The following is a 6,606-nucleotide window of genomic DNA, read 5'->3' on the forward strand; positions in this document are numbered from 1 at the left end:
TTCTGTTGCTCTCCTTGTGGAGCTCCTGTTCCCTTCAGGTCTTTCTGTCTCCCCTTCTTTCATAAGATTCCTTGCACTCTGCCCAGAGTTTGACTATGAGTCTCAGCATCTATTTTGAGACACTGCTGGGTAGAGTCTTTCAGAGGCCTTTTGTGATAGCCTCCTGTCCTGTTCCCTGTTTTCTCCCTCTTCCAAGGTCTGTCTTGTTTGCCTTTCAGAATGAAGATTGAGCATCTTACCCAAGTTCCTCCTTCTTGATTAGCTTCCTTAGGTGTACAGATTTTAGTATGATTATCCTATATTGTATGTCTAATATCCACTTATAAGTGAATATATACCCTGAGTGTCTTTCTGCTTCTGGGATACCTCACTAAGGATGATCTTTTCTAGATCCCATCATTTGCCTGCAATTTTCATGATTTCCTTGTTTTTAATTGCTGAGGGGTATTTCATTGTGTAAAAGTACCACAATTCTGTATCTATTCCTCAACTGAGGGACATCTGGATTTTTTTCAGATTCTGGCTATTACAAATAAAGCTGCTACAAACATGGTTGAGCAAATGTCTTTGTTTTATACTTGAGCATCTTTTGGATATATGCTTAATAGTGGTATAGCTGGATCTTGAGGAAGCACTATTTCTAATTGTCTGAGAAAGTGCCAGATTGATTTCCAAAGTGGTTGTACAAGTTTACATTCCCACCAGCAGTGGAGGAGGGTTCCCCTTCCTCCATATCCTCTGTGACAACAGCATGTGTTGTCACTTGAGTTTTTGATCTTAGCCATTCTAATGGATGTAAGGTGAAATCTCAGGGTTGTTTTGATTTGCATTTCACTGATGAATAAGGATGTTGATTATTTCTTTAAGAGTTTCTCTGCCATTTGATATTCCTCTATTGAGAATTCTCTGTTTAGCTCTGTACCCCTAATTGGGTTGCAGAATGGTGGATCAATGGAATCAAATAGAAGACCCAGAAATAAACCCACACACTTATGGACACCTGATTTTTGACAAAGATGCCAAAACCATACAATGGAAAAAAAGATAGCATCTTCAACAAATGGTGCTGGTCTACCTGAATATCTACATATAGAAAAATGCAAATAGATCCATACTTATTACCTGCACAAAACTAAAACCAAGTGGATCAAAGACCTCAATATAAAAATAGACACACTAAACCTGTTAGAAGAAAAAGTGGGGAAGAGCCTGGAACTCATTGGCACAGGAGACAGCTTCCTGAACAGAACACCAACAGCACAGGCTCTAAGAGCAACAATCAATAAATGGGACCTCATGAAACTGAAAGGCTTCTGTAAAGCAAAGGACACTGTCATCAGAACAAAATGGCAGCCTTAAGATTGGGAAAGGATCTTCACCAACCCTATATCTGACAGAGGGCTATATAAAGAACTTAAGTTAAACAGCAACAAATCCCTTTTGTTTTTAAAACTCAGGTCATGGGGCTGGAGAGATGGCTCAGCGGTTAAGAGCACTTTCTGCTCTTCTAAATGTCATGAGTTCAATTTCTGGCAACCACACGGTGGCTCACAACCATCTGTTATGTGAGCTGATTCCCTCTTCTGGCAGGTGTGAATGCAGTTAGAACACTTATATACATAAAAAAAAAAATTAAAAAAAAACACCTCAGGTCATCAAGAGTTAGTAGCAAATGCCCTTATCTGCTGTGCATTCTCTGCAGCCTTATCTCAAAGTTTCAATCCATGGTTACTTAATGCTCTAGTTTGGGACCTGTGAACCTATGACATCTCACAGCAAGAGTAAATGGCAGAAAAGTCCTGTTTTCCTCATAGAAGACAGAAAGCAGGGCGAGACTGAGAGAGAAGTGGAACACTGGCTGGGTTTTCAATGTCCCCTTGAAAGAAGTTCCCCTAATAACTTAACTTTCTCCAACTAGGCTCCACCTCTTAAAAGGTTTCACTACTCCTCTGGAGACCAAACCTTCAATACACAGTTCCCTTTGGGAACACTTAAAATCCAAACCACAGCATGTTTCACATTCACAGCACATGCTAACATCTGAAAACAGGAGCACGTGATTGCAGCTTTGCTATTCAAAACATCAGCAAGCTCCTTAGACAAGCATTATCAGTCCTAGTTTCAAACAGGCTTTTTGCAATGTACTCACTTTGGGATTTCAAGTTCACATCCTGCTATAAAGTATCATCTCATCTCTTCTCTTCCATGCTAGTGACCAGCAACCCTTGGAAGGGTCTTATACTGCCCTTATGCCTGAAAATGCATGAAAGTTCTGGGGATAATACTTGGCCATCTATTGGCTAATTAGCAATCTTCCCTCTCTTGCCCAGAGTGAGGTTCATACTGAATGACAAAGTCTTATTTTAAATTCTAAATCAGCCTGCTTAATTTCTGCCATACTAGTGATTGCTAATCATGTCCCTTTGCAAATCTTTCTGGCTGACAGAGATGTCAAACACTCACCATCGCCTCAACATCAAATTCTATGAGCCACCTGAGCCATCTGCACAAATTCCTTTCTGGAAACTAAGCAAATGGAAGATGAGTATAACTTGGGCTCAGAAAGTGGAGCATGAATATGCAATTGACACATTCATTATATAATTTCATTGTAAAGAATGAGTGAAACAGAAGCCACAGAACCCCAGACAATAAGCAGATAGCAACCAGGAGAAATGGAACAGATGGACAGATGCATGGTTTTTCTCCATTAGTCTCCACTCCATAGCATTCAGAAATAATTTTGAACCAAGACGATAAGGAGGCAACTATCATGGAAGGATTTGTGGCATACAAAGCCCTGCATTCAATCTCTACCTTCTTTTTCCGCAGGTGTGTCTGTTTGTACCCTAAGTCTCCCGGCTCTTCAGTCTCTGGTTCCTGGGCCGCCCTGGCAGTGTCGAGCATGGGCTCCCTCTCATGGCCTGGGCCCTAAATTAAGCCAGACATTGGTTGACCACTCCCACAGGGTCTGCGCCACCATTGCCTCAGTATGTCTTGTAGACAGGACAGATTTTACGACAAGGGTTTGTGGCTGGGTTGGTGTCCATGTTTCTCTTTGAATAGCCTGCAGAGTACCTTCCCTCATTAAAAAGACTAGAATGTAGGGGTGAAGGCGCCACCAGCTTAGCCTCTCTACATTCCATAAGCTGTGTGGATGTTGCCCCGTGCAAGGGCCCCTGCTGTCAGTTTTCGAGAGCAACCCTCCTACGTAGCACCAGCCTGGGTTGCTTGTGATCTCGATGAGACCTCACCCAGGCAGCAACTTGACCAAATGCAGCCCTGCCCCATCATTGGAAGCCTTGCCTGGCACCAAAAGATGTCCACGCTCGACTCTGTATTACTAGGAGTACTCGCTAGTGTCCCCCTCATAGACTGCAGAAAGTTTCTCCTGCACTGGGTCTCCACATTGCTCCCCAAATTCCCTCGATTCCAGCAATCTCTCCACTCCCTCTTTCCCTCCACCTCTCCCCACACTTTTTTCCCTGCATCCATCCCTTCCCCTCTAACACCTCATGTCTCTTACCCCATCCATACCTGCCCCCAGTCTAAAAAAAAAAAAAAGTATTCTAATTCACCTTCCCAGGGAGGTTCATGGGTCCTCCCTAGAACCAACCTCTTAATCTCTTTGAGTCTGTGGGTTGTAGATTGACTATCATTTACCTAACAGTTTATATCCACTTATAATTAAGTTGGTACTTGTCTTTGTGTGTACACGTCACTCACGTAGGATGTTTTCCTCTTTTTTTAGTGCTGTCATTTGCCTACAAATTTCTTTTTTTTTTTAAACAGCTGAGTAATTCTCCATTGTGTAAATGTACTACAATTTCTTTATCCCATCATTTCCAGTTTCTGGCTACTACAAATAAAGCTGCTATGAACATAGTTGAGCGAGTGTCCTTGTGGTATGGCGGAGCAACCGTTGGGTATATCCCCCAAAGTGGTATAGCTAGGTCTTAAGGTAGACTGATTTGCAATTTTCTGAAAAACCACCAAATTGATTTCTGTACAAGTTTGCACTCCCATCAGCAATGAAGACGTGTTCCCCTTATTTCACATCGTCGACAGCATGAGCTGTCACTTCTGTTATTGATTTTTGCCATTGTGACTGACAGGTGTAAGATGGAATCTCAAACTACTTTTGAATTACATTCCCCTGATGACCAAGGATGTTGAACATTTTTTTCAAGTGTTTCTCAGTCATTTGAGATTGCTCTGTTGAGAATTCTGTTTAGATCTATACCCCATTTTTAATTGGATTATATGGTTTTTGATACTAGTTTCTTGAGTTCTTCATGTATTTTGAGTATTAGCTCTCTATCAGATGTGGAATTGGTGACAATCTTTTATCATTTTGTAGGCTGCTCTTTTGTCCTGTCTATGGTGTCATTTGTCTTTTCAAGTTCATATCTATATTATTAATTATTAACCTTAGTGCCTGTATTATTGGTATTTTATTCAGAAAGTTGTCTTTCATGCTAATGCATTCAAGATGATTCTCTACTTTCTCTTCTATCAAATTCAGTGTATCTGATTTTTATGTTGAGGTCTTGATCCACTTGGACTTGAGTTTTGTGTAGAGAGATAAATAGGGATCTGCTTGCATTATTCTACATGCAGATATCCAGTTATACTAGCACCATTTATTAAAAATGTGTTCTTTTTTCCAATATATATTTCTAGCTTCTTTCTAAAAAATTAGCTATCCAAAGGTGTGTGTGTTTATGTCTGCATCTTGAAGTTGATTCCACTGATCTATTTTTAAGCAAATACCATGGAGTTTTTATTATTATAGCTCTGTAGTACAAACTGAAATGAGGGATAGTAAAAACTCCAGCTGTTCTTTTATTATTCAGGATTGTTGTAGCTACATTGGATTTTTTTTTTCCATATAAAGTTGACAATTGTCCTTTAAAGGTCTATAAAGAATTGTGTTAGATTTTGATGGGGACTGCTTTGAATCCATAGATTGCTTTTGATAGAATGGGCATTTTTTCTTTGTTAATTCTATTAATTCATGATCATAGGAGATCTTTCCATCTTATGATATCTTCAACAATTTCTTTCTTCAAATACTTGAATTTTTTAACTTTTTATTGATTCTTTATGAGCTTCAAGTCATGCACCTCAGTCCCACTCATCTCCTACTCCCTGCCTTTTCTCCCTCTGCCCTTGCAATCTCCCCCACAAAATAAAATACACACACCCAAACAAAAACAAAACAAAGCATAGAAAAAAATCTCGTCATGAAAAATGTTGTGTGTCACAGCGTGTCGCATAGTGTTTACACATCTTCACTTGCAAATATTCATTGCAATGAGTTATTGGTCTGGTTTGAGGTCTCTGGTATCTCACACCATCAATACTGGATCCTTACCAGGACCCCTCCAGGTTGTCCTATTGTTGCCGGCCCTGTGATGGAGATCCTGCAGCTTTGTATCAGCAAGATTAGCCCTTTCACACACTCCAGAAGTTCACAGATGATGTTGATTTGGGGTGGGTCAGCCCTGGATCTGGACCTGAGTGGTAACTGAGCTGCTCAGCCTGCTGGCTCTTCCTCCTCTGCACCTACAGAGCAAGCTCTCCAGCATTGCTCCAGCCATCAGCAGGAGGCAGGGTCAGCTTTGCCACGCTCATGCCCTCGGGGCAGAGCCCACTCACCAGCACCCATGCTGCTCCCCAAATGAGGTGCCAGGCCCACTCTCCCAAGTGAGGCAGTCAGTAAGGGGCAGGACCAATTTTCCCGCTCTCATGACCACCAGGCCAGCTCTCCTGACTCCCTCAGGTAGAGAAAGGTGAGTGGGCAGAGGTCATCATCCCCACTCCTAGTCTACCTCACAACAGAATAGCGGCAAGGCCGGCTCTCCTGAACTCATACTCCTCTCCACCCTCGAATCTCCAGGTCCATCTCTCTTCACAATGCTCAAACTAATCTGTTTCACTTCTCTTTCTCTTTCATTTGTCTTCCACATTCTTGCACATTGTACTGGCTCCTGCTACAGGCAGACCACTCGTTGGTGGACCTATGGGTTACCTCCTCTGTCCACACTGCTCAGTGTATTGACAAGTGGGCCTTTAGGTGTTTACAGCCCTCCCATGTGGCATGGCATCGGGCAGGCCTATGGACATCTTCTCTCTGCTTCACCATGAATCGTGGTGGCAGGTGGAGCTTTGAGTGTACTCTGCCCACCCACCTGCAGCATGTGGTGGCAGGCAGGTCTCTGGGCGTCTTTCCTCGCCGACGCTGGGTGGCATGGCAGTGGACTTGTCTCTGGATGTCTTCCTCCTCCTGTACTTCATTGCCCTCCAAAGCTGGGTTGCATGACAGCAAGCAGGGCTCAGTGTGTCTACAGCCCACGGCAGAGGGCAGCTCACTGAGTTGCATGGCACCCAGGCAAAGCTCTGACTTGAAGCTTTTTTTTTTATTTTTTTATTAATTACACTTTATTCATTTTGTATCCCCCCATAAGCCCCTCCCTCCTCTCCTGCCGATCCCACCCTCCCTCCCCTTTCTGCATGCATGCCACTCCCCAAGTCCACTGATAGGGGAGGTTCTCCTCTTCTTTCTGATCTTAGTCTATCAGTTCTCATCAAAAGTGGCTGCAT

This window comes from Psammomys obesus, unplaced genomic scaffold (assembly GCF_907164565.1).
Source record: "Psammomys obesus unplaced genomic scaffold, mPsaObe1.curated_primary_1811, whole genome shotgun sequence".
Lineage (NCBI taxonomy): Eukaryota > Metazoa > Chordata > Mammalia > Rodentia > Muridae > Psammomys > Psammomys obesus.